This window comes from Pongo pygmaeus, chromosome 16, assembly GCF_028885625.2.
Source record: "Pongo pygmaeus isolate AG05252 chromosome 16, NHGRI_mPonPyg2-v2.0_pri, whole genome shotgun sequence".
NCBI classification, from domain to species: domain Eukaryota; kingdom Metazoa; phylum Chordata; class Mammalia; order Primates; family Hominidae; genus Pongo; species Pongo pygmaeus.
Window position 1 is genome coordinate 25,174,644 of NC_072389.2, and position 25,869 is coordinate 25,200,512.

At 40.6% G+C, this 25,869-nt stretch overlaps 1 pseudogene; it reads left to right on the plus strand.

The window, feature by feature from the left end:
• LOC129028714 (programmed cell death 6-interacting protein-like) overlaps positions 1-24,399 on the plus strand; it is a 100,993-nt pseudogene extending 76,594 nt beyond the window's left edge.
• The last annotated feature ends 1,470 nt before the right edge of the window (positions 24,400-25,869 follow it).

The following is a 25,869-nucleotide window of genomic DNA, read 5'->3' on the forward strand; positions in this document are numbered from 1 at the left end:
AGCCTACTGTCTAGTTACTTATTTTCCGTCTCTTTGGGCATCTGGTTTTAGATATTGAGATACTGTGAAAAATTTTGCAGACTAGTGGTAATTTGTATTTAAAGATTTTTGTATTAAATACCTAGGATCACTGCTTGTGATTGGTTGCTTATGATCTACTGTGGCCTGAAGTCTGGTCTATGGTTGGCTGGCCAAGCCTTGGCCCTAATGTATATGGGGCTGAGTCTAGCCAGGGGAAGGAACATCTATTTTTTTGCACAAGGATGTTGTTCAATTATACTCAAAGTGTTACATCTGCTGGGAGTAATGGAGGGGGTACCTTAAAAAAAAAAAAAGAACCCTTTATCTCCTTAGAGGTAGAGCATAAAGAGAACTGTTTAAAACTATGTGCCCTCCCAGAGGAGTGCTTTTTTTGGATTCACAGACTAGTGGAGGATCTGCAAACACAGCTTTTACTCCTGATTTCTCATGACAGAAAGTTTATAGACATATTGAGAATGGCTGGAATCTGTTTGTTTATTTATTTACTCACCAAGTGTTTTTTGAAGGCCTACTATTCCAGAACTGTGCTGAGTACCTTGGTCCCTAACACAAAGAGACAAAAAACTCCTCTAGGTTACCTTTAGTGTAGGGTAAATGTATCAAGTTTCTGCATTCCTTGCCATAGACATAGTTGCTTATTTGCCTTTTCTGAAAATAAAATGACAAGGTTATAAAAGTAAAATAGAAGATTTCATTGAAGGCATTTCTTTCTTTCTTTCTTTCTTTTTTTTTTTTTGAGGCGGAGTCTCGCTCTGTCACCCAGGCTGGAGTGCAGTGGCACAATCTTGGCTCACTGCAGCCTCTGCCTCCTGGATCCAAGCAATTCTCCTGCCTCAGCCTCCCAAGTAGCTGGGACTACAGGCATGCACTACTATGCCCAGCTAATTTTTGTATTTTTAGTAGAGACGGGGTTTCACCATGTTGGCCAGGATGGTCTCGATCTCTTGACCTCATGATCCACCTGCCTTGGCCTCCCAAAGTGCTGGGATTACAGGTGTGAGCCACCGTGCCCAGCCCTTTGAGGGCATTTCTTATGTCTCATATTGTACTTGGTGCTGTTAAATGCCACAGAGGGTTTAATCCTGCAGTGCAGGATGTCAAGACCCACAAAAGGCAAGGAGGATGGCAGCACAGGGAGTGGCCCAACTCACATGAGGTAGAGAGGCCTCTGTGCAGGGGTGGCGTGACCTGGCATAGAGAGTGGGAGCCCAGATGGGGAGGAGGGCAGCCCCACACTGCAGCACACAGAGGGTGAGGAGTGCCCTGCTGAGGCCGAGGGAGGAGCTGCAGAGCCGTAGGGACTAGTGACAGAGATGGGGCTGGTCAGATGAGTAGGTGATAAGGATCCCGGACTTCCCAGTGGCAGACAGGGATGCTGGATTTGATTTCGAGACAATCCTTACTGTTGCAGGCTGATGGGGAAAAGCACATGAGAAAAATACTGTTTTAAAAGTAAGATAGAAAAGGCTGGGCGCAGTGGCTCACACCTGTAATCTCAGCACTTTGGGAGGCCGAGGTGGGCGGATCACGAGGTCAGAAGATTGAGACCATCCTGGCTAACACGGTGAAACCCCGTCTTTACTAAAAATACAAAAAATTAGCCAGATGTGGTGGCGGGCGTCTGTAGCCCCAGCTACTTGGGAGGCTGAGGCAGGAGAATGGCCTGAACCCGGGAAGCGGAGCTTGCAGTGAGCCGAGATCGCACCACTGCACTCCAGCCTGGGTGACAGAGCCAGACTCGGTCTAAAAAAAAAAAAAAAGTAAGACAAAAAATGTGGAGAAATGTAGCAATTCTAACAGTTTTATTTTCTGAGTGGTCAGACACTAGATGAATTATTTTCTTGTTTATGCTTTTGTATGTTTTGCAGATCTTTTTTCACTGAGCATCTATTCCTCAGGAAAGAAAAATTATATAACTTCAAAGTAACAGGCTAGTGAGGGAACTTATTTCCTGAGTACTGGGGAATGTCTGTTCTTTAATCGAGAAAGGAAAATATTCTCCTTTTTAAAAAAGTCTGTTCTCATTTTGGCTTTTCACAATAAACTAGAGAATTTTTTAAAATATTTTACTATCAACTGGAAATTTTAGCAGAGACCAGTATTTGAGGGATACTCCACAAAGCCCCCACTAGACTGTATTGCAAATAGGAAAGCTTAGGTAATGTGCCCTTTTGAAATAATTCCCGAGAAGACAGGAACCCTCTGAACCCTATGCAAAGTGAGACGAGTGTTAGGTTTGCACAGTTCACTTAGCTTTTAGCTTTAAGGACAGACAATCAAAACAAACATTTAGTCCAGACTTTTAACTTTTAACTTTCATGGATTTATACCAATTTGAGGATTGAAGTCATTCATTATTGATATCAGCACCATTACAATTTTATATAAAATAAAAGCCTGTGTTTGTAAATCCTGTCCAAATGTCATGCACTATTAAAAGTATCCCAGGTGCATGACATTTGGACACAATTAATAAAAAGCAATAATAAGAAATTATTTTTCATAAAATTTAGTCATTGAGACTTACATAACTTAAGGTTATAGTTATTTAGCCCAATTCCTTGGCTTCAAACAAACAGGATTGTATTGCCATTTTCAGGTGGAGAAGCTGAGGACCAAAAATGTTATGAGATGTACCTGAAGATTCTGAATTCTGATTGTGACAATCTAAACATTTTTTTATTCAGATTATTGTCACTCAGTATACAGGTGACAGGGCAAAATCAAGATTAACTCTTAGATACAGATACATAGGAAACAAAGAAGGAAGGAAGGAAGGAAAGAAGGAAGGAGAAAGAAAAAGAGCAAGAAAGGAAGGACGGATGGGAGGAAGGATGGACAGAATGAAGGAAGGACAGATGGACGGACAGAAGGAAGGAAGAACAGGAGGGAGAGCTGGTAAGAAGTTGAAGTGGGCTGGTAGGAAGTTGAAGTGAAAAGTGAATCACCCAGATTTTCGCTAATGACATGCAAAGCCTTCCAGAGGCATATGGTGCACTCTGTAATTGTTTGAAGGAATATAAAAGCAATTTTTAAAAACCATAAAACTCCCTTTCTTTAAGATGGGCTATTACTGACTGTGTTACTTTTGTTACTTAGAGGGACAGATTTAATTTTCCAAATCAAATGTAACTATTGTATCTACTTTCAATTCAGAAAATTAAGACATTTGTATTTTATTCTTTTTATTACTGCCAAACAAAACATGAGGAATACTCTTAAAAGAATTGTAAATTTTATAGCAACACTAACAGAAGGATAAATATGGTAAAAGATCTTTAAAATCAAAGTTAGTGATAGAATTAGTAACAGAAGTAGAAATAGATGCCAGTGCAATGTCACTTAGGCATTTTTCAGAAATTAACTTATTAAATCTTAGAAGCATTTCTTGACTAAGAAATATTTATTTTTTATTTTTTATTATTTTTTGAGACAGGGTCTCACTCTGTTACCCAGGTGGGAGTGCAGTGGCATGATCATAGCTCACTGCAGCCTCAACCTTCTGGGCTCAAGCAATCCCCCCACCTCAGCCTCCTGAGTTGCTAAGACTACAAATGTGTACCACCACACCTGGATGATTGATTGATTGATTGTAGAGATGTGGCCTCACTCTGTTGCCCAGGCTGGGCTGAAGCTCCAGGGTTCAAGCAATCCTTCTGCCTCGGCCCCACCTAAAGTCCTGGGATTATGGGCATGAGCCACTGTGCCCAGCCTTGAAGTATCTCATGATTGAGGGACATCGAAGAAGCAGTATACTAAAAAATTGGGTTGCAGTGTTCAAATTATAGATATTTGTACTTGGATAGAATATTCCATAATTGAAAATATTTACAATCACATGCAGAATAGGAGTTATCAAAAGGACACTATGGAAAAAGTCATGATTATATCATGAAACTGTTCAAACATGTGAGAAGGAGAAAAAAAAATCATGTCACAAACTCCCAAACTCCTGTCTCCCAGGTTCAGCAGTTTTCAAGATCTTGCTACACTTGCTTCACTTTTTTCTTTTTTTCTTTATTAAATTATTTTAAATTAACATGTCATTTTACCCTTATCCAGTTTGGGTCTCTAAGAAATAAAAAAAGTAACCACAATGACATTATCATCTTTATTTTCTGGCATTTCAGTCATATTTAAAGGTAAATCTTTTGGCACTATCTATACGCAGCTCATAAATTAAATTTCCCAGATTGATTTACAAATGTCTTTTTTACTTAATTTATTCTAATCAGGATAAAAACAAGATCCGCTAATTATAAATGGCAGTTAATCTCTTCAGACTCTTTAGAAAATTATTAACAACTTATAATAGTTTGATACATTTATCACAATTAATGAAGCAATATTGATTCATTGTTATCAGCTGAAGTCTATACTTTATTCTGATTCCTTTAGCTTTTACCCATTGTTCTTTTCCTGTTCCAGGATCCCATCTAGGATTTCACTTCACATTTAGTCATCACGTCGCCTGAGGCTCCTCTGACATGTAACAGTTTCTCAGATTTTCCTTGGTTTTTGTTTCTGTTTTTCCTTTTTTGTTGTTGCTGTTTTTTTTAACCTTCTTCTAGGATCTCTTTTCCTTATTTCTGATGACCTTGACACTTTTGAGGGTTACTGGTCAGTTATTTTATAAACTGTCCCTCAGTTGAGATTTGTGTGATATTTTTCTTCTTATTAGACTCACGTTATTGATTTTGGGGAGAAAGACCATAGAGGTAAAGTGCCATTCTCATCGCATCATATCAAGGATACATACTGTCAGGGTGACTTCCTCCTGTTGATATCAACCTTGATCCCCTAGGTGAGGAGGTGTCGTCCCCTTTCTCCACTGTAAAGTTGCCCTTTTTTTTCCTTCTCCATACTACACTCCTTTGGAAGGAAGTCATCGTGCAAGGACCACACCTAAGGAAAGGGGAGCTGTATCAGAATGGACTTGTGGATATTTATTTTATAACTTGCATTACAATCTAATACTACTTTTTTTTGTTCCTCAAATTGTCCAGCTTCAGCCATTAGGAGCTCTTTCAGTTGATTTTTGTGTCCCTTTGACATACCCCCATCATTTTTGGTTTTGTGTCTTGTTTTTGTTTTTTTAGCACTTCCTTCTTTTTCTGGCACTGTAAGATGCTCCAATTCATCTTCTGTATTCTTTGTCCCAGCCATAGAATCAGCCATTTCTTCTAGGACTGCTGGTTTCTACTATAGGAGAAGGTGTTAGAAACCAAGATCTGGGTTCTAGGTGTACTTATGGCTCCTGGGGGTGTCACTGGTTCTTGGCCCACTGAGCTAATGAAGCAGGGAGATATATGTGTGTATACTGTGTATATGCACATATCTATACATATTTTTATATATAACTATAAGGTTCATGAGATGTCATAAACTCCTGAGTGCATCCTGATGTCTCCAGCTCTAATCCCTTACCACATAGACCACATTCGCCTTTATTTTCTCATTCCAACAGTGAGAAACTTAGCTCCCACCATCAGCCATCCATCTACTTCGTTGTTCAATTTCAGTTTGATATGTGGTAGTTGTGTTAGTCTTCTAGGGCTGCTCTAATAAATGATCACAAACTTAGTGGCTTAAAACAACAGGAATTATTCTTTTCACAGTTCTAGAAACTCAAATTCCAAAATCAAGAGGTAAGAAATATGAAGAAAAAGCAAACAGAATAGAGCATAAGACAGATGTAGGACATTGTCAAAAGTTCTAGCAGAGTATAGTTGGAGTCCCAGAAAAAGGAAGAGAGAGAAAACAGAACAGAAGCAATCTCTGAAAAAATAGTTGACAAGGACACTACCAATCTGATGTAAGCTGTCAACCTACAGATTGAAGAAACTCAGCAACCCCAAGCAGGGCAAATAGAAATAAAACCACACCTAAGCACACCATAGTCAAGCTGAAAACCAAAGATGAAGAGAAAATCTTAAAAAAAGAAAGAAAAAACGACAAATTCTACAATGACATGTAATGACATTTTTTTAGGTGCTGACAGAAAAAAACCTGTCAATTTAGAATTCTGATTCCAGTCAAGATGGTGTAGAAGAGACCAATTTCTCCTCCTGCCTGAAACAAGCAACCAAGACAAAATACATGAAATAATGGATTTCTGGCACTGGACATCAGGCAGCACAGGAATTGATCCCTGACAGAGGCTAAACAAACAAGGTGAGCCCTGCAGTTGCCCAGTTTACTGGCTGGAGAGACTTCGGACTGCAGTGCAGGAAGGAGGAATCCATGTGGAGCTTAGTGGTCTCCCTGAGTTGAGGGGATAGGAGTTGGAAGTCTGAGGAGGCCATGGTGCTGGAGTTGCACAGAGTATACTCCAAAGATCCACAGAATCTTTCATGTCTTCATCTGAGCATCAAGTGGTGCATGCATGTTAGGAAGCTACCTTAGCTTGGAAATAGAACTCTGTGAAAGGGTTAGAGGGAATAATTCACTCACAGAGATGGGGACCATTTCTTCCTGCCAGTCGTAGGAATTTCCTTGTAATTCCTGTGACATTGAGTAGAGTACTCAGAGAAGGAAAGGAAAAAGAGCATAGATCTCAGAGGATGAGTCTACAGGCATATGAGATTTTTGGTCAGACTCAAATACATTAGAAACAAGTTTCAGGTGAATTTCAAGGATCACAGATGGTGAATTGAATGCATGGTGGATGGGAAAGTGGCTACCTTAAATTCATGGATGAATGGATGTTGAGTAAATGAGGAGGTATGTAGACACTGAGCTTGTTATTACGGAAGACAAGTATAATATCCAATTATACTTGTCATTTTAAAGTATAAATTACAACATTGATGTGTTTCTCAGTGTATGTAGAGGAAGTATTTAAGATACCTATATCGCAAGGTTGGGGCAGTAAAAGGGACTTAAATAGTGGTTAAATATCCACATTCCACCTCAAGTGGTAGATGTTGATACTGGTAGACTGTGATAAACTCCATGTGTGTATTGCAGTTTTTAGAGTAACCACTGAAAAACGGTATGAAGAGACACTCAAAAATCTAGATAAATACACTACTAAAGAATGTCCAAATAACCCAACTGAAGACAGGTAAGGGGAAATGAAAAATCAAGACAATGAAATGACTGACTTATAATCTCACATATCAGTAACTACATTGAATGTAAATGGTCTAAACACACCAACTAAAAGATTGCAAGAGTGAATTTAAAAACATGACCCAACCAAATGAATGCTATCTACAAGAAACTCACTTAAAATATCAGTATCAGTAAATTAACAGTAATTTAATTTGTATCAGTAAATATCAATTATCAGGAAACTAAGAGTAAAAGGATGGGAGAAGATACATCTTGCAAATACTAATCCAAAGAAAGCTGGATTGGATGAATTATTATCAGACAAGGTAAACTTCAGGACAAAAGAAAATTGCCAGAGACAAAGAGGTACATTACATAACAATGAAGAGGTCAGATCACAAAAAGACAACATATGTGCATATACCAAATAACACAACTGCAAAGTATATGATCTGAGAACTGATAGAACTAAAAGGAAAAAATAGACAAATTCACAGTGATAGTTGGGGACTTCAACACCCCTTGTTCAGTAATGGATAAACCCGCTAGACAAAAAGCAAGTATGAGGGGCTCCAGAAGAACTGAACGGTACCATCAGCCAATACAGAATACACTTTTTTTTTGAGTATTTATGGGACATTCACCAAAATAGACCATATCTTGGGTTATGAAACTCTAACATATATACATATATATATATATATATTTTTTTTTTTTTTTGAGACTAAGTCTCACTCTTGCCCAGGCTGGAGTGCAATGGTGAGATCTCAGCTCACTGCAACCTCCGCCTCCCGGGATCAAGCGATTCTCGTGCCTCAGCCTCCCAAGTAGCTGGGATTACAGGCACCCACCACCATGCCCAGCTAATTTTTGTATGGTTAGTAGAGATGGGGTTTCACTATGTTGGCTAAGCTGGTCTCACCTGACCTCAAGAGATCCACCTGCCTTGGCCTCCCAAAGTGCTGGGATTACAGGTGTGAGTTGTCATGACCGACCAAAACACTGATATATTTAAAATAAGTGAAACCACGTAAGATACGCTCTGTGACCATAAATGAATCAAACTAGAAATCAATAACATAACAGAAAAATCTCCCAAAACTTGTAAATTGTCAAAGAGGAAGTTTCAAGAGAAATAAAATACATACTGAGCTGAATGAACTTGGAAATACAACATAATCACTTTTTATAAAATTCATCAATTTATTGCTTTAATCCATAAATCAATAATAAAATTTTGCTTTCATAAGAATGAAATGAGATAGCAAGAAATGCATGCAAAACAGTATGCATAGTAGATGATGTGGTTAGCATCCATCCAGTATTTCTTCTTTAGTAGAATTCTGACTTTGTTACATCCCCATTCTCGTCCTCTCCCACACAGGTAAAAGCCTCAGGTGAAGCCCCAAGGTTAGACTGAAATTTCATCACCTTTGCCAGTAATGGATTCAATGATGTGGTTCATAACTACATATGGTTATGCAATCCATATGTGGACAAAGAGCATGAAGAGAGGTTTTCTAGAGACTTCTAGAAATATTCGTTCCCACATGTAGGTGAGAACTGTGAGAATTCAGCCTCCCACCAGAGGTGAACAAGGAAATAGGTAATTTGGTTGGTACTAGCAACTATCCAACAACTATGGGACAAACAAAAAACCAAAAACCTTAGGATAATGGTGATCCTGGTTGGCAGAGTAGAGAGGCAGAGAAAAACTTTTAAATGACGTTTAAAAAAATTTATTGGGCAGGCTTGGGGGCTCATGCATGTAATCCCAGTGCTTTGGGGAGGCTGAGGCAAGTGGATTGCTTGAGCCCAGAAGTTCAAGACCAGCTTGGGCAGTATGGCGAAACCCTGTCTCTACAAAAAATACAAAAGTTAGCTGGGCATGGTGATATGCAACTGTAGTCCCAGCTACCTGGGAGGCTGAGGTGGGAGGATCACTTGAGCCTGGGAGGTCAAGGCTGCGGTGAGCTGTGATTGTGCCACTGCACTCCAGCTGGAGTGACAGAGTGAGACCCTGTCTCAAAAAAAAAAAAATTATGTATTGATTAACAAGGTGATTTTATTATATCAGTGGGCTTTTCAAAATTGAGAAACATTTCACTAATAAAATTTTTTAAATATAAATAATTGCTGGGCGCAGTGTCTCATGCATGTAATCCCAGCACTTTGGGAGGTTGAGGCAGGGGGATTGCCTGAGGTTGGGAGTTCAAGACCGGCCTGACCAACATAGAGAAACCCCGTCTCTACTAAAAATACAAAATTAGCTGTGCGTGGTTGCGCATGCCTGTAATCCCAGCTACGCGGGAGGCTGAGGCAGGAGAATTGCTTGAACCCAGGAGGCGGATGTTGCGGTGAGCCAACATCAAGCCATTGCACTCCTGCCTGGGCAATGAGTGAAACTCCATTTCAAAAAAAAAAAAAAGATAAATAATTATCCAGTACACTTTTTTTTTTTTTGAGACAGAGTTTTGCTCTTATTGCCCAGTCTGGAGTGCAATGGCACAATCCCAGCTCACTGCAGCCTCTGCCTCCCAGGTTTGAGTGATTCTCCCACCTCAGCCTCCCCAGTAGCTGGGACTACAGGCACGCACCACCACGCCCAGCTAATTTTTGTATGTTTCATAGAGATGGGGTTTCACCATGGTGGCCAGGATGGTCTCGATCTCCTGACCTCAGGTGATCTGCCCTGTTACCATGTGCATTTTTCCATAATTCCTTCCTGATTAAATTTCTGTTTGCTTCTCAATCATTATCTTGGTTTCTAAAGACTGTCCTTCTACTGAAATTACTTATACAGAGGCAACCATTAGATTTCTTCTAAAAATAGGCTAGCCTTTTTCCAGTTTTCTTCATCTTCAGTCTTTCTGACCTACTTTGCCATTTTGATTTTCGACTTTGGGTGTAATAAAAATGTATTGTGGAAATTTAGAAAATACAAATAAAAAAAATAAAGGCCGGGTGTGGTGGCAATCCCAGCACTTTGGGAGGCTGAGGCGGGTGGATCACGAGGTCATGAGATGGAGACCATCCTGGCTAACATGGTGAAACCCCGCCTCTACTAAAAATACAAAAAATTAGCCAGGCGTGGTGGCGGGCACCTGTAGTCCCAGCTACTTGGGAGGCTGAGGCAGGAGAATGGCGTGAACCTGGGAGGAGGAGCTTGCAGTAAGCTGAGATTGCACCATTGCACTGCAGCCTGGGCGACAGAGTGAGACTCCATCTCAAAAAAATAAATAAATAAAATAAAATAAAATTTGAAATCAGTGATGTCACATCTTGGAGAGAGATAGCTCATGGGCATATGCTATGTGGTATTTATTATCTAGTATCTAGAATAATCATTAGTCCATGCATATTTATGGAGATATTAGTGGATCAGGAAAAATAATCAGTACTAGGCTTCTAGGTGATGAGATAATCCGTACAACAAACCCCAGGGATTATCTCATCATCCAGGTATTAAGTCTAGTACCCATTCATTATTTGTTTTATTTGCTCTGTGTTCTCATCATTTAGCTCCCACCTGTAAGTGAGAACATGCAGTGTTTCATTTTCTGTTCCTGCATTAGTTTGCTAAGGATAATGGGAAGACAACCTAGGCAATACCATTCAGGACATAGGCACGGGCAAAGCTTTCATGATGAAGATGCCAAAAACAATTGCAACAAAAGTGAAAATTGACAAACGGGATCTGATTAAACCGAAGAGCTTCTGCACAGCAAAAGAAACTATCAACAGAGTAAACAGATAACCTACAGAATGGGAGACAATTTTTGCAAACTATGCATCTAGTGAAGGTCTAATATCCTGCATCTATACAGAACTTCAAACTTACAAAGAAAAAAAAAACCCAAACCACTCCATTAAAAAGTGCACAAATGACATGAACAGATACTTCTCAAAAGAAGATATGAAGTATAAGTAAAAATGGTTCTTTGAGGTTCTTCATTTTTTTACTTTCATTCCAAAGCTTGACAGATTTACCACTATAATATCTTGCCTTAGAATAACTTGTGTAATTGCCCCTGAAATTCCCAATTTTTAAATTAACTATATTTAAAAATCTACATATATATACATGTAGCAAATGACTCTTTTTTTAGTTATTCAGAAATTCTACAATAATTTTAAATGTCACACTATCTCATGGATGTATTAATGTAGGATCAGAAATATCTTTGTGTATGTTTCATCCATGGTTGAATGAGACTCCATATATCTGAGTACTCCAGGACTTTAATAATTTAATAAGAATGTATAGACATTGTGGCTGTAGGCCATGCTTCCCTTTGGTCCACAGTCACTGACACATGTTCTTATAACTTGTGTACAACAGGTTCCCCACCTTTCCATAAGAACTCTTACCTTTTAGGGGGGTACACAGGGATTATTTACTAATTTCTACACTCTTTATAACTGTGTTTTTGGCGTTTTGTTGTTTTTACAAGTAGTGTCATTATGTTTTAAAAATCCTAGAGAATGGGAACACACCTGTGTCTCTTGCCCCCTCCTTCGATTCATTCATTTAGTCATGCAGTAAATATTTGAGTGCCACCTGTAGGACAGGAACCCTTCAGGAAATATAGTTATGGAGCTACACAGGTAAAACAGCCATCCAGATGAAGCATATTTTCTAATGAGAGACAATATACAGTAAACAAGTAAATAATTGGATACGTGATAGAATTTTTGGTGGTAATAAGTGCAAAGGAGAAAAAAGAAAGAGTGAAGAGATTGGGTGTGGCAGAGGGGCTTTTTTTGTTTGTTTGTTTTGCTAGAGTGTTCTGGGAAGTGCTTTTTAAAGAGATACTTCAGCACAGACCAGAATTAAGTAAATGAAGGAACCAAGGGAAAATCTAGGAGAAGAGTAAGCAACGTCAGAAGGCCAGAATAGAGGAGAGTGAGCAGCGCAAGAGCAAATGAGCATCAAAGTGCATAGACACCAGATCCCTGCAAGCATTTGGATTTTGTTCCAAGTGGTATAGAAATTTTGCCATTAGATCTGAGTTCTACATTAAATGATCACCTTAGCTGCTGTGTGAAGAATAGGCTGCAGGGAGGCAAGAACAGAAGTAAATAAAAACCAATTAAGAAACTATTCTAATTATTCCAGGAAAGTGGTAATTACAGCTTGGTTAAGGATACGAGTGTCAGGAATAATGAAAAGTGGCAAGACTGGGAATATATATTGAAGTTAGAGCAGATGAGATTTGTTCATGGCTTCGCTATGCAGGGGTATGGGAAAGTGGAAAGAATTGTAATTTTTCAGTATTTTTGTCTCAGCAACTAGAAGCTGATGTCAACTGAGATGGGTAGGACTAAAGGAGGAGAATGTTAGTGGAAATGGATTGCTGTAATCAAGAATTTGTTTGGGAGAATATTAAACATAAGATTAGAGATTTCAGTGGAAATTTTGAGGGAATTCAACAATGGAATACAGGGAAGGAAAGATAAATTTGGGGCGTGTTCTGTTCAGATGCATGCTATCTAACTAATACCTGTAACAGATGGAATCACTTATTAACATGAATATGAATAGCAGAAAGATCATTAACAGGAACTAAAGATTAATGTTTTCTTATGTTAGGAGGTCGGGCGGAAGAAGAAGAATAAGCCCAGCAAACTGCCTGAGGAGGAAGGTATGAAAACTTGGAGAGTATTATATCCCCCTCCTGTTCCCCCGTCTTCTTTCCTTCAAATGAAGGATAAAGACACAGGGATGTCTTTGGCCTATGGCTGTCCAGTTGCACCATCACCATTTACTGAAAAGGCTATCCTTCTATTGAGTTGCTTTTGCAACTCTGCCGTGTCAAGTACTGCCAGAAAATTTAAGAGGAAAAGAATTGTCCATTAGATTTCTCAAGGTGGAGGTCACCTGCAACCTTGGCAAAAATGATTTCAGATGAGTTGTGGAGATAAAAATCTTAGAGTAGATTCAAAAGAATTAAGAGATGAGTCATATAATTTTTTCTACAAAGGAAAGTACAGTAAAAAATTGATAACTTGGATTAATACAGAGAGGTGCATATGTATGTATGTGTTTGTGCATGCACACCTGTGTGTTTTGGTGGAGACAGTATATACAGCATGCTTGTGAGGTGATTGGAATGGTGCAGGAAGACAAAAAAATGAAGATGCCAGAGAAAGGGAAACTATTATAGAAGCAAAGTGTTTGAGTGAGTGAAAGCGGATGGGATCTAGTGCACAAGCAATTATCAAAGGCCTTTAATACATTGTAGCAGCAAAAGTGGCTGAGAATGTATACATACATGCACAAAAATAAATGTGGATATATATATACACACACATATATGTACATTCCTCATAACAGACTAAATAAGAAAAGCTGTATGATCTTATCAACAGACGCAGAAAAAGCTTTGAACAAAATCCAACACCACTTGTAATTAAAATATCTAAAGAAACTCACTCAACTACAAATAGATGGGAACTTCCTTAACCGAATAAAGTATGTGTATGATGTCTGTGGCTAATGTTAGAATTAATGGCAAGAGACTTAAGTATTTGCCTTCTAAGATTATTAAGAAGTCAAGGCCGGGCGCGGTGGCTCACGCCTGTATCCCAGCACTTTGGGAGGCCGAGGTGGGCAGATCACAAGGTCAGGAGTTTGAGACCAGCCTGACCAACATGGTGAAACCCCGTCTCTACTAAAAATACAAAAAATTAGCTGGGTGTGGTGGCAGGCACCTGTAATCCCAGCTACTCAGGAGGCTGAGGCAGGAGAATCCCTTGAACCCAGGAGGCGGAGATTGCAGTGAGCCGAGATCGCACCACTGCACTCCAGCCTTGGCAACAGAGTGAGTGAGACTCTGTCTCAAAAAAAAAAAAAAAAAAAGAAGTCAAATATGTCCTCCCTAACTCCTCATACTTAACATCATACTGGAAGTCTTAGTCAGGGAAATAAGACAAGAAGAAAAATTACATAGATTGGAAAGAAAGAAACCAACTTTTATTCACAAATGAAATGATAGTCTATGTAGGAAATTGAAATGAATGTAACTTCTGGACTTAAGTGGGTATATCAAGGTCATTAGATACATGTATAACATACAAAAGTCAATTGTTATTATATATAACAAAAAAGGACAATTAAAATTTGAAATTTACTTTAGAAAACATTTAAAACAGTATGCACATACAAAAAATGAAGTACTGAGGTATAAAGCTGAAACATTATTTTACAGTATGTGTATGCAAAATACTACAAAACACTGATGACAGAAATCAAAGAAAACCTGATTAAATGGAAATGTAGTCAATATTCCTATATTGGAGGAATCGATATTGTTAAAACGCCAATTCTTTCAAACTTGTTTTATGGATTCAACACAATCCTAATCAAAATTCAAGAAGGCTATTTTGAAGATATTGGCAAACTTACTCTAAATTTTTTATAGAAGGGCAAAAGACCAATGCAATATTAAAGAAGAACAAAGTTATAGGACTTGTACTACCTGATATTAAATACATCACAATGTTCTATAAATCTAAAGCAATCAAGACAGCATGGTATTGGTGAAAGAACAGACACACAGATCAATGGGACAGAATAGAGAGCCCAGGGACAGACTCACAAATATAGTCAACTGATAAATATATATATATCTCACAAAGGCAATTCAATGAAGAGAAGATAGTCTTCTCAACAAGTGATGCTAAAACAATTAGACATACATACGTCCTCTCCCCTAAAAATTGAACCTAGACACACATCTTATACCTTACACAAAATTAACTCAAAATGTATTATAAATCTAAATGTGAAATACAAAGTTATACCACTTGTGGAAGAAAACACAGGAGAAAATCTATGTGACCTTGTTAGATATTTGTACCTTGATGAGATTTTAAGTACAACCCCACGAAACAAAAAATTGATGAAAGCTTTGTTAAAAGAAAAAAAAAACCCTTTTTAGTTTGTGAAATGTTATGTCAGTTAAGGTGAAATGGCAAGTCATAGACTGAGAATGTATTTTCAAATCACAAAAGACTTGTGTTCAAAATATGCAAATGACTCTTAAAATTCAACAATAAGAAATTAAGCAATCTAATTATAAAATGAGCAAAAACCAGTTGATCTTTGACAAAGTTGCAAAAGCAGCTCAACAGAGGAAGGATAGCCTTTTCAGTAAATGGTGATGGGGCAACTGGACATCCATAGGCCAAAAAATTGAACCTCAGCCTGAACCTCACATTTTTATAAAAATTAACTAAAAAATGGATCATGCACTTAAATGCAAAACTAAAGCTGCTAAACTTCAGAAGAAATAGGAGAAAAACTTTGCATCTAGGGCTAAGTAAATAGCGGGCTAAGTAAGTAGCTCTCTTGTTTTACACCAAAAGCATGAACCATTGAAGGGAAAATGGGTAAAATGGTAAGTTGGATTCCATCAAAATTAAAAATGTTTGCTCTATGAAAGACTAGGAATAGGAATAAAAATAATTACAGACCACTAAAAATATCTGCAAGCCAATAGTCACAAAAGAACTCATGTATAAAACATGTAACAAACTCTAAAACCTCAGCAGAAAAACAAATAATCCAATTAGAAAATGGGAAAAGGGGCCGGGCGGTGGCTCACGCCTGTAATCCCACCACTTTGGGAGGCCGAGGCGGGTGGATCACGAGGTCAGGAGATTGAGACCCTCCTGGCTAACACGGTGAAACCCCGTCTCTACTAAAAATTCAAAAAATTAGCCAGGCGTAGTGGCGGTCTCCTGTAGTCCCAGCTACTCAGGAGGCTGAGGCAGGAGAATGGCATGAACCCGGGAGGCAGATCTTGCAGTGAGCCGAGATCGCGCCACTGCACTCCAGCCTGGGCCACAGAGCAAGACTCCATCTCAAAAAAAACCAAAAAACCAAAACAAACAAACAACAACAACAACAACAAAATATATATACAGACGACAAACGACAAATCAGTATATAAAAATTTGCTAAATGTCATTTTTTTGGAAATTCAAATTAAATCAACAATGAGATACCACTACACACCTATCAAAATTGCTAAAATCCAAAATCAGGAAAATTCCAATTGCTTTTAATAGTTAATCTGTGGGGTGCTGGAAACTCTCATGTATTGCTTGTTGGAAAGCAAAATAGTACAACCACTTAGGACAGCAGTTTGGCAGCTTCTTACAAAGTAAAAACATAGTCTCATCACATGATCCAACAATAGGGTGTTCCTAGGTATTTGCATACTGATTTGAAAACTTAAGTGCGCACAAAACCTGTACACAAATGTTCATAGCAGCCATATTCATATTCACCCAAAACTGGAAGCAAATAAGATGTTCTTCAATAAGTGAATGTCTAAACAAACTGCAGTACATTTCTACAATGGAATACTAGTCATTAACAAAAAGGAGCATCATGCAAAAGATGGATGAATCTCAAATGCATCTTCCTAGGTGAAATAAGGCAGTTTGAAAAACTTACATACATAAATTGGAATGATTGATTCCATTTATATGATATTCTGGAAAAGGCAAACTGTAAAGATCATTGTTTGCCAGGGATTTGGAGGAGAAAAGAAAGATAAACGCCGGGTGCGGTGGCTCACGCCTGTAATCCCAGCACTTTGGGAGGCCGAGGCAGGTGAGTTGTCTGAGGTCGGGAATTCAAGACCAGCCTTGCCAATGTGGCAAAACCCCATCTCTACTAGAAAAAAACAAAAATTAGCCGGTCATGTGGGCACACACCTGTAGTCCCAGCTACTTGGGAGGCTGAGGCAGGAGAATCGCTTGAAACCAGGAGGCAGAGGTTGCCATGAGCCGAGATGGCACCATTGCCCTCCAGCCTGGGCGACAGAGCAAGACTCCACCGGCCTGGGCAACAGGTGAAACCTGGTCTCTGTCTTTTCTTTTTTTTTTTTAAGGCGGAATTTCGCTCTTGTTGCCCAGGCTGGAGTGCAGTGGCGCGGTCTCCTCTCACCGAGGCCTCAGCCTCCCAGGTTTGGGTGGTTCTCTTGCCTCAGCCTCCCGAGTGGCTGGGATTACAGGCATGAGCCATCATGCCTGGCTAATTTTGTTTTGCTGTTGTTGTTTTGATAGAAGCGGGGTTTCTCCATGTTGCTCAGGCTGGTCTCAAACTGCCGACCTCAGGTGATCTGCCCATCTCGGCCTCTCGGGGTGCTGGGATTGCAGGCGTGAGTCACCGCGCCTGGCCCACTTTATTAATCAGAAAGGAATAGATGGGCCTGGGGTGGCGGCTCACGCTTGTGATCCCAAGACTTTGGACAGCGGAGCGCGGTGGGTCACTGGAGCCTAGGAGTTCCAGACTGGCCTGGGCAACATGGTGAAACCGGTCTCTCTCTCTCTCTCTTTTTCTTTTTCTTAGGGTGGAATTTTGCTCTTGTTGCCCAGGCTGGAATGCAGTGACCCGGTCTCGGCCCGCCGTGGCCTCTGCCTCCCGGGTTTGGGTGGTTCTCCTGATTCAGCCTCCCGAGTGGCTGGGATTGCAGGCGTGAGCCATAATGCCAGGCTAATTTTTTTTTTTTTTTTTTTTTTTTGTGGGTAGAGACGGGGTTTCTCCATGTTGGTCCAGCTGGCCTGGAACCCCCGACCTCGGGTGATCCGCCCGCCTAGGCCTCCCGGGGGTGCTGGGATTGCAGGCGTGAGCCACCGCGCCCGGCCCAATTTATTAATCAGAAAGGCATAGATGGGCCTGGCGTGGTGGCTCACGCTTATGGTCTCAGGACCTTGGACGGCCGAGCGCGGGGCATCCCTTGAGCCTAGGAGTTCCAGACTGGCCTGGGCAACATGGTGAAACTGGTCTCTCTCTCTCTCTCTCTTTTTTTTTTTTCTTAGGGCGGAATTTCGCTCTTGTTCCCTAGGCTTGAATGCAGTGGTGCGGTCTCGGCCCGCAGTGGCCTCCCTCTCCCGGGTTTGGGTGGTTCTCCTGACTCAGCCTCCCGAGTGGCTGGGATTCCAGGTGTGAGCCACAATGCCTGACTAATTTTTTTTTTTTTTTGGATAGGGACGGGGTTTCTCCATGTTGGTCCGGCTGGCCTGGGGCTCCGGACCTCGGGTGATCCGCCGGCCTAGGCCTCCTGGGGTGCTGGGATTGCAGGCGTGAGCCACCGCACCCGGCCCACTTTATAAATCAGAAATGAATAGATCGGCCTGGCGTGGTGGCTCACCCTTGTGATCACACGACTTTGGACAGCCGATCGCAGTGGATCACTGGAGCCTGGGAGTTCCAGACTGGCCTGGGCAACATGGTGAAACCGGTCTCTCTCTCGCTCTCTTTTTTTTTTTTCTTGGGGCGGAATTTCGCTCTTGTTGCCCAGGCTGGAATGCAGTGGTGCAGTCTCGGCCCGCAGTAGCCTCCCTCTCCCGGGTTTGGGTGGTTCTCCTGACTCAGCCTCCCTAGTGGCTGGGATTGCACGTGTGAGATATAATGCCCGGCTAATTTCTGGTTGTTGTTTTTGTTTTTGGGTAGACACGGAGTTTCTCAATGTTGGTACGGCTGGTCTAGAGCTCCCGACCTCGGGTGATCCACCCGCCTAGGCCTCCCGGGGTACTAGGATGGCAGGTGTGAGCCACCGCACCCGGCCCACTTTATTAATCAGAAAGGAATAGATCGGCCTGGCGTGGTGGCTTAACCTTGTAGTCTCAGGACCTTGCACGGCCGAGCGCGATGGATCACTGGAGCCTAGGAGTTCCAGACTGGCCTGGGAAATATGGTGAAACCAGTCTCTCTTTTTTTTTTCTTAGGGCGGAATTTCGCTCTTGTTGCCCAGGCTGGAATGCAGTGGCGCGGTCTCGGCCCGCCGTAGCCTCCCTCTCCCGGGTTTGGGTGGTTCTCCTCCCTCAGCCTCCCGAGTGGCTGGGATTGCAGGTGTGAGCCATAATGCCTGGCTGATTTTTTTTTTGGGGGGGTAGAGACGAGGTTTCTCCATGTTGGTCCGGCTTGCCTGGAGCTCCCGACCTCGGGTGATCTGCCCGCCTAGGCCTCCCGGGGTGCTGGGATTGCAGGTGTGAGCCACCGCGCCCGGCCCACTTTATTAATCAGAAAGGAATAGATCGGCCTGGCGTGGTGGCTCACGCTTGTGATCCGAAGCCTTTGGACAGCTGAGCGCGGTGGATCACTGGAGCCTAGGAGTTGCAGACTGGCCTGTGCAACATGGTGAAACCGGTCTCTCTCTCTCTTTTTTTTTTTTTTTTTTCGGGCGGAATTTCACTCGTTTCCCAGGCTGGAATGCAGTGGCGCGGTCTCGGCCGGCTGTGGCCTCCGCCTTCTGGGTTTGGGTGGTTCTACTGCCTCAGCCTCCCGAGTGGCTGGGATTGCATTTGTGAGCCATAATGCCCGCCTGAGTTTTTATTTATTTATTTGTTTGTTTTTTGGGTAGAGACAGGGTTTCTCCATGTTGGTCCGGCTGGCCTGGAGCTCCCGACCTCGGGTGATCCGCCTGCCTAGGCCTCCCGGGCTGCTGGGATTGCAGGCATGAGCCACCGCGCCAGGCCCACTTTATTAATCAGAAAGGAATAGATCGGCCTGGCATGGTGGCTCACGCTTATAGTCTCAGGACCTTGGATGGTCGAGCACCGGGGATCACTTGATCCTAGGAGTTCCAGACCAGCCTGGGCAACATGGTGAAACCCGGTTTCTTTATTTTTATGTTGTTTTATTTTTTGTTTTTTTTTTTTCTGTTTTCTTGTTTTGTTTTTTGTTTTGAGACGAAGTTTCACTCTTGTTGCCCTGGCTGGAGTGCAATGGTGTGATTTCGGCTTACTGCAACCTCCGCCTCTAGGTTTAGGGGACTCTCCTGCCTCAGTCTCCCTAGTGGCTGGGATTACAGGCATGTGCCACCATGCCTGACTAATTTTGTATTTTTAGTAGAGACGGGGTTTCTCCATGTTGGTCAGGCTGATCTGGAGCTTCCGACCTCAGTGATCCGCCTGCCTCGGCCTCCCAAAGTGCTAAAACTGCAGGCCTGATTCACCACCGAAACCCGGTCTCTAAACTGAAAAACAAAACAAAAACCACAAAGATCAGGCGGGCGTGGTGGGCCCCGCGGGTAGTCCCAGCTACCCTGAAGGCTGATGCTAGAGCCCGAGGTGGAGGTGGCAGTGAGCTATGATGGTGCTGCTGCACTCCAGACTGGGCCACAGAGAGGGACTCTGTCTCAGGAAAACACAAAGGAGAAAAAAAAATGTAAATAAAATTGCTAAATAAAGGAACAGCTTGACAGTTATTATTGAGAAAATAGAAGCAAAGGTTAGCAGACACCAGTGTTCACTTAGTGGGAACTGCAGGTGTTCCCTGGACAGGAGGCTCCTACTTTTCCAAAAGAAATCTGTTACTACCAATTAAAAAAATACACTGTAGGTTTGTTACAATATACAAATAGCTAAACTTCACATAGCCAGGACCATATTCTAGCACTGCTCTAAGCCTTTTCCTGCTCTGAAATAGCTATTGTTGTTACCTTCATTGTAGAGAAAACAGATCCCAGAAGTGGTTGTGGAAGGACCAAAGAAACTGACTATGAAATTGACTTTTTGTAAGTTTCCGACTTAAAGGTTCTTCCTGCTCTGCTCCTTACATTGCCACATTTTAGTTAGGTTCTCACTTGATCCTGAGAAATTCTGCAAAGGTATCACAACATTGCAAACATGAACGGCTGGTAAAGTTATTTGTGAACTTCTATTAAAAGTTCTATTTACACACACAGGCTAAGCAGGAGTCTGCTTCTTTGAGGATGTCAACATTCCCCAAAGGCTTGCTAAAAGCTAAAAATTCAGAATACCTATTTGGCTTTTAAAATAGCAAGACCAACTCTAATTCTACTGTCACCTTTTCACTAATGCATTAAACCCTAAGTCTGATGTCTTGCTTTATAACGTACAACAAAACTTGGGACAAAAATCTCTTTTGATGCAGTTTTTCAATTCAAAGCTTTGTTTTAAAAGAGAAGGTGGGAGGAGGGAGCATGTACAATAAGGCAAAACACTCACCTATGGCTGAGTAATCTGCTTTCTTTCACTGTCCCCAGACAGCTGTCCAGCAGCAGCTCCAGGCAGTTGGCTTGCTTCAGAGGGGGTGTGGAGATATCCACTTTACACCTAGGAAAGTTTCAGGAATCAGAGAAATAAAAGTGATTAACTCAAGGCCACTGCGGTACCTCCAAAGCACGTGGCTTTGATTTCATCATCCCCCAAAACTCACTCTGTCTGGTCTTAGGTTTATTGAGCAGTGAAGGTTGCCCCAACTCATAATGCTCCCTCCCAGCCTAACACACTCTAAAATTAAGGAGAGGGAGAGGCCCAGAAAATCAAAAAGAAGGCAGCATCGGCAGATGGAAAATGAAAAGAGAGGAGTATGGTCTTTGCCAAATAAGGTCTGCAGAAAGGTGAGATCAAAAATTAGGGAGAAAAAAGTTTGAAAGTTTAAGCCTTATGAGTGAGCATGCTGTGTGGCTTCCCTGGGCTGTGTCTTTTATGAGTAAAAAGAATAAAGGATCATGGTTCAAAACATAAAGAAAAAAAAAGATAAGAGAAAGGCAAATGGGAGAGGGTTAATGGAGAAACCATTTTCTTCCTGATTAATGCCAACTGGCGAATTTTTATTTTTAAAAACATGTTAAGGTGTTTTCCTAATAGGCACAGCTCCACAGGGCTCCCCAGGTGGGTTTCTTTCGGACAAATGGAGCATGAAGTGCTGCTGATTGATCCCATTTCAGCAGCACTGCCAGGAAAGGCTGTGCCCATCTGCTATAAATTGCATGTTTTCTGCCTCTTAACACCCAATGTTCTGGGGATGTTGAAAACCTCAAACACATTTAAATACAGAAGCAAACATCAAAAGGGGGACTGAGGTGCTAAGCCATTTATTTGCCTTAACACTGACAACGCTGTGTTTGCCTGGACCACACCTGCTCTGTTTATGTATGCGGGTGGGTGAAGTAGGTGGGATTGAGTAAAGTGGAGCATGGTATTCCCAGAAGTCATTTTTTCACATTCTCCTTTACCCTCTATAATTATAGAATAAGATGAATATTCAAGACTTCAGAAAAGGATGGAAGCACTGCTCCCCAGAATGAACAATAAGGACAGATTCTTACCCTAAGCCATCAATGGACTTTGTACATCTGCAGTTAATTACAAATAGGTAAACTTACATACTATATAAAGCAATGGCAATTTTGAGCCACATGGCTAAGTGAACAAAAACTTCATGAAATTTGAGAGAGCCTGCAATCACTTTCCCAAATAAATATTACATTAAAAGACTCTACTAGACTTGATTACAAGATTTTAAAATATTTTACATACCAATGTGTCCATATAATTAATTATAAGTGGGCATTTATTTCCTATTTACCAAAAGTGACCCAAATTACAGGAGAGAGTGGCCATTAGAGCTTTTGCATGTAATCCATTCATCAAATATTTCTATGGGAGACAGATTACAAAAAAATGTATTTTTAAATAACCCTCTGATTTGAATCAGAACAGTTTTTCTGTATCAGTAAGGAAGCTTTTAAAGTTAAACTGTATTACTATCTGTAAAAAAGAGGTTATTAAATATTTTTATTTCATGAGCATGATGTAAGTGGGAAATCAAATTTGCTTGGAAAGAAAGAAAGATCAAGTGCTTTAAGCCATTTATTTCTAGAAAAGTAAGTCCCCACAAATTCTTAACCAATATTGCCGTAGTATTTCTACCTAGGAATACTTTGCTAAGCATTATTTTACGCTATTATATACACTTTCATTTAATAAAGCTCTTTCTTATAGAAAGGTAAATAATCCAAATTTGTAGAAATGTTCTCTGCTAGTCATGTTGTTACAAATTAGCAATAGCCTATTGATGGCACATTCTTTTTAATACCATTAATAATGGCAATTTATTTTTGTCTTTTAAACATTTGCCTTCGTTGTTGGGATGGTGGTTTTGTTGGTTCTTTGCGCAGCCAAAATTTATTTAGATACAAGTGATCTGACAGCTAATAATGTTTGAGGGTCAAAAATAATACATAAGTAAGCACTAATAAAATTTTTCTTGGATAATTAAAAATGAACCTGATATTAATTCTAGAATAATCTAATAATGTTGTGAGCAGTATTACCATAAGTACAACAACTGTGAAAATTTTCCTAGTGACTGCTTAAGTGCTCAACTTATTGGAACAGAGTAGTTTGTCATTTTAAGTAAAAGCTGAACCACATACCCGATGAAATGCAAAGTAAATATTGGGTTTCTTCTTAAAATTACACATTTTCACCAACTTTTCACTCATTTCTGTCTACTATGAATGTTTTACACTTACGTCATTTAAAAAAAATTAGTCCCTTCACTAGAATGAACACTTTCATGCAAAATAGCCATTTTTAGTTTAGATATTAGAGTCCTATAAGCAACAGGCTGAAGATTTAGGCATCAGCTTAATGGATTCTACATTCTTTGATAACTAATGACTGAATCCAGCCAAATATTTACTTGTACTTTCTCAGTGACTAGAAAGAACAAGTTAAACTGATATATTAGCATCATGTCAATCAAAATTAAAACTTAGTCTTTCTGCACATGGGTTATGACCCAGCCTCTTAGAGGTCCTGACCCACCGCATGAACTGGTATCTTAAGAATTAATTTAAAGCTACTCAAGTAGCCCCCCTTTAATGATGACTTTTTATGAACATTCTCTAACTCTTCTACACACCTTGTGTCCCCATTTATTCCCACATTCTGGAAGAAGGAGGAAAGGTGAGCGAAAGAAAACAATGTATTTCATACAAAACCTTCTTCAGGCCTCATATTTAACCTATTTCAACTCCAGCTCACATTGCTTCAGTTTTGTCATAAAGTTTGAAGGAGAACCAGAAGCTCCGGACATTAGCCAGAGACTAGGAGAATTATTTTCATTCACCCCAACCTAGTAAGAGGTTACTGCATTATCAGAAAAGTGGCCGAATTGTTTTTAACAAAAATACTTTTTTCCCTCAAATTGCAAATACTGTTAACCAGAATACTCATCCAACCTTCCAAAAGAGAAATATCAAAAGAACAAAATGGCTTTTTGTGTTTTTTTTCTTAGGTTCAAAGACAAATGGACTAAAATCTAAAGACTTTAAGATGTAAACATTCTATAATACATTCATCAAAGACATCTGCAATATGAAAACTCTCAAAAGAAGAATCTAGGCTGCTTCTTTTTCATTAGTGTACTGGATTCTCCTCTGAAAAAATACTCAGTAACTTGGTTGATCACTTAGGTCTTTCTAGTCACTGCTGAAGACCAGTAAAATCTTGCTCTCTTCTGTCCTCTCTTTGGCTACGTCTTATTGGCAGGGTACAGGATTAGCCTTTCCTTGTGACGGGCAGGTGTGAGGGGCCAATAAGTAAATATTTTTGGTTTGTGGCCATAAGGTTTCTGTAGCAACTACTAAAATCAGCCCTTGTCCCATTAAAGCAGTAATAGATAATGTAAACAAATGAACAAGACTTTTTTCCAGAAAAACTTTATTTACAAAAAAACAGGCAGCCATATGGATTTCACCTATAAGCCCTGGTTTGCTGACCCCTGAGTTACAGAAATATTTGTAATTTAGTGGTGGTGACTTACACTTCTTTTTTTTTTTTTTTACTGCAAATTTTTTAACTCACGGCAGCCCAAGAGACTCTGGTCAAAATATCCAATGATCTGTTATTAATAAAAAATGGATAAAGCAATAAAACCTATAAAAATTGTTCTCTTCTGTCTGATAGAAACAATATGGAAAACACACACTCAGGGCATCTATATAAGGAATTCAATTAATGAGCATGAACTGATTAGGTCTGCTCCAGTGGCATCACGAATGACTTCACACACAAGGGGACTAAATGTCTTTAGACAGTGATTCAGAAGGTGCAACACACCAGCCCTTAGGTGACCAGGAAATTTTTATTCCAATGTCAGCTTTTTAAAAATGCAATCAATAGGAGCTCCACTGCAACAAGATTTACATTATGGAAATCAAAAGAGCCAAGTCACTGCTGTGTTAGTGCCTAGAAAGGAACTCCCATTGTTCATCTGCAAGACATGGAATCCAATGGCCTTGTGCTGTCACCCCTGCCCTCCTCTCTAGCCTTATCATGTGACACCATTGATCTTTTCACCTCATCAAGGTTCTCAGAGGGAATGTACTCTCTCTCCTTTCCAGGCCTTTGCCTATGTTGTGCTGTCTTCCTGGAAAGCTCTTCTTCCTGTCTCCTCCTTAACTACTATTCCTACAAGTCTCAGCTTAGACCGCTGTTCTCCAAGGAAGCCTCCTTTTTCATTCCAAGCCCAAACTGGTATCCATGATGCCAGGACCCCACAGCCCTCATTCCACCTACTGCCACTGCCTCCTTACTTGTAGTAGCCCAAGACCCATTAGTGCCCAAGGACAGCACCCTTTTCTGTATCGTTGACCACTGAATCCTCAAGTACGTTGCCTTCTGCCCAACACACGATGTGCTCTAGATTTGAATAAATTGAATGCACAAAAGAATGAATGTCAGCACCGTAACAAAACTCATAAAGTCAAAAACTCCAAAGCATAGTGTTTTCTGTGAACTAGCTAAATCTTTTGTAGCCTCTGTTTCTTCCCCTATGTAGGAAAGGAATTGAAATAAATGTATTTATTAGGTGCCTCCCATATTTAAAATGCCATTGTTCTACTCACCTGAAGAAAACAGACTAAATTACTTTTTTTTCCCTTTCCTGCAATAGGCGTATATTAAAGCCACCCTCTCTAGCCCACAGGCAGTTCA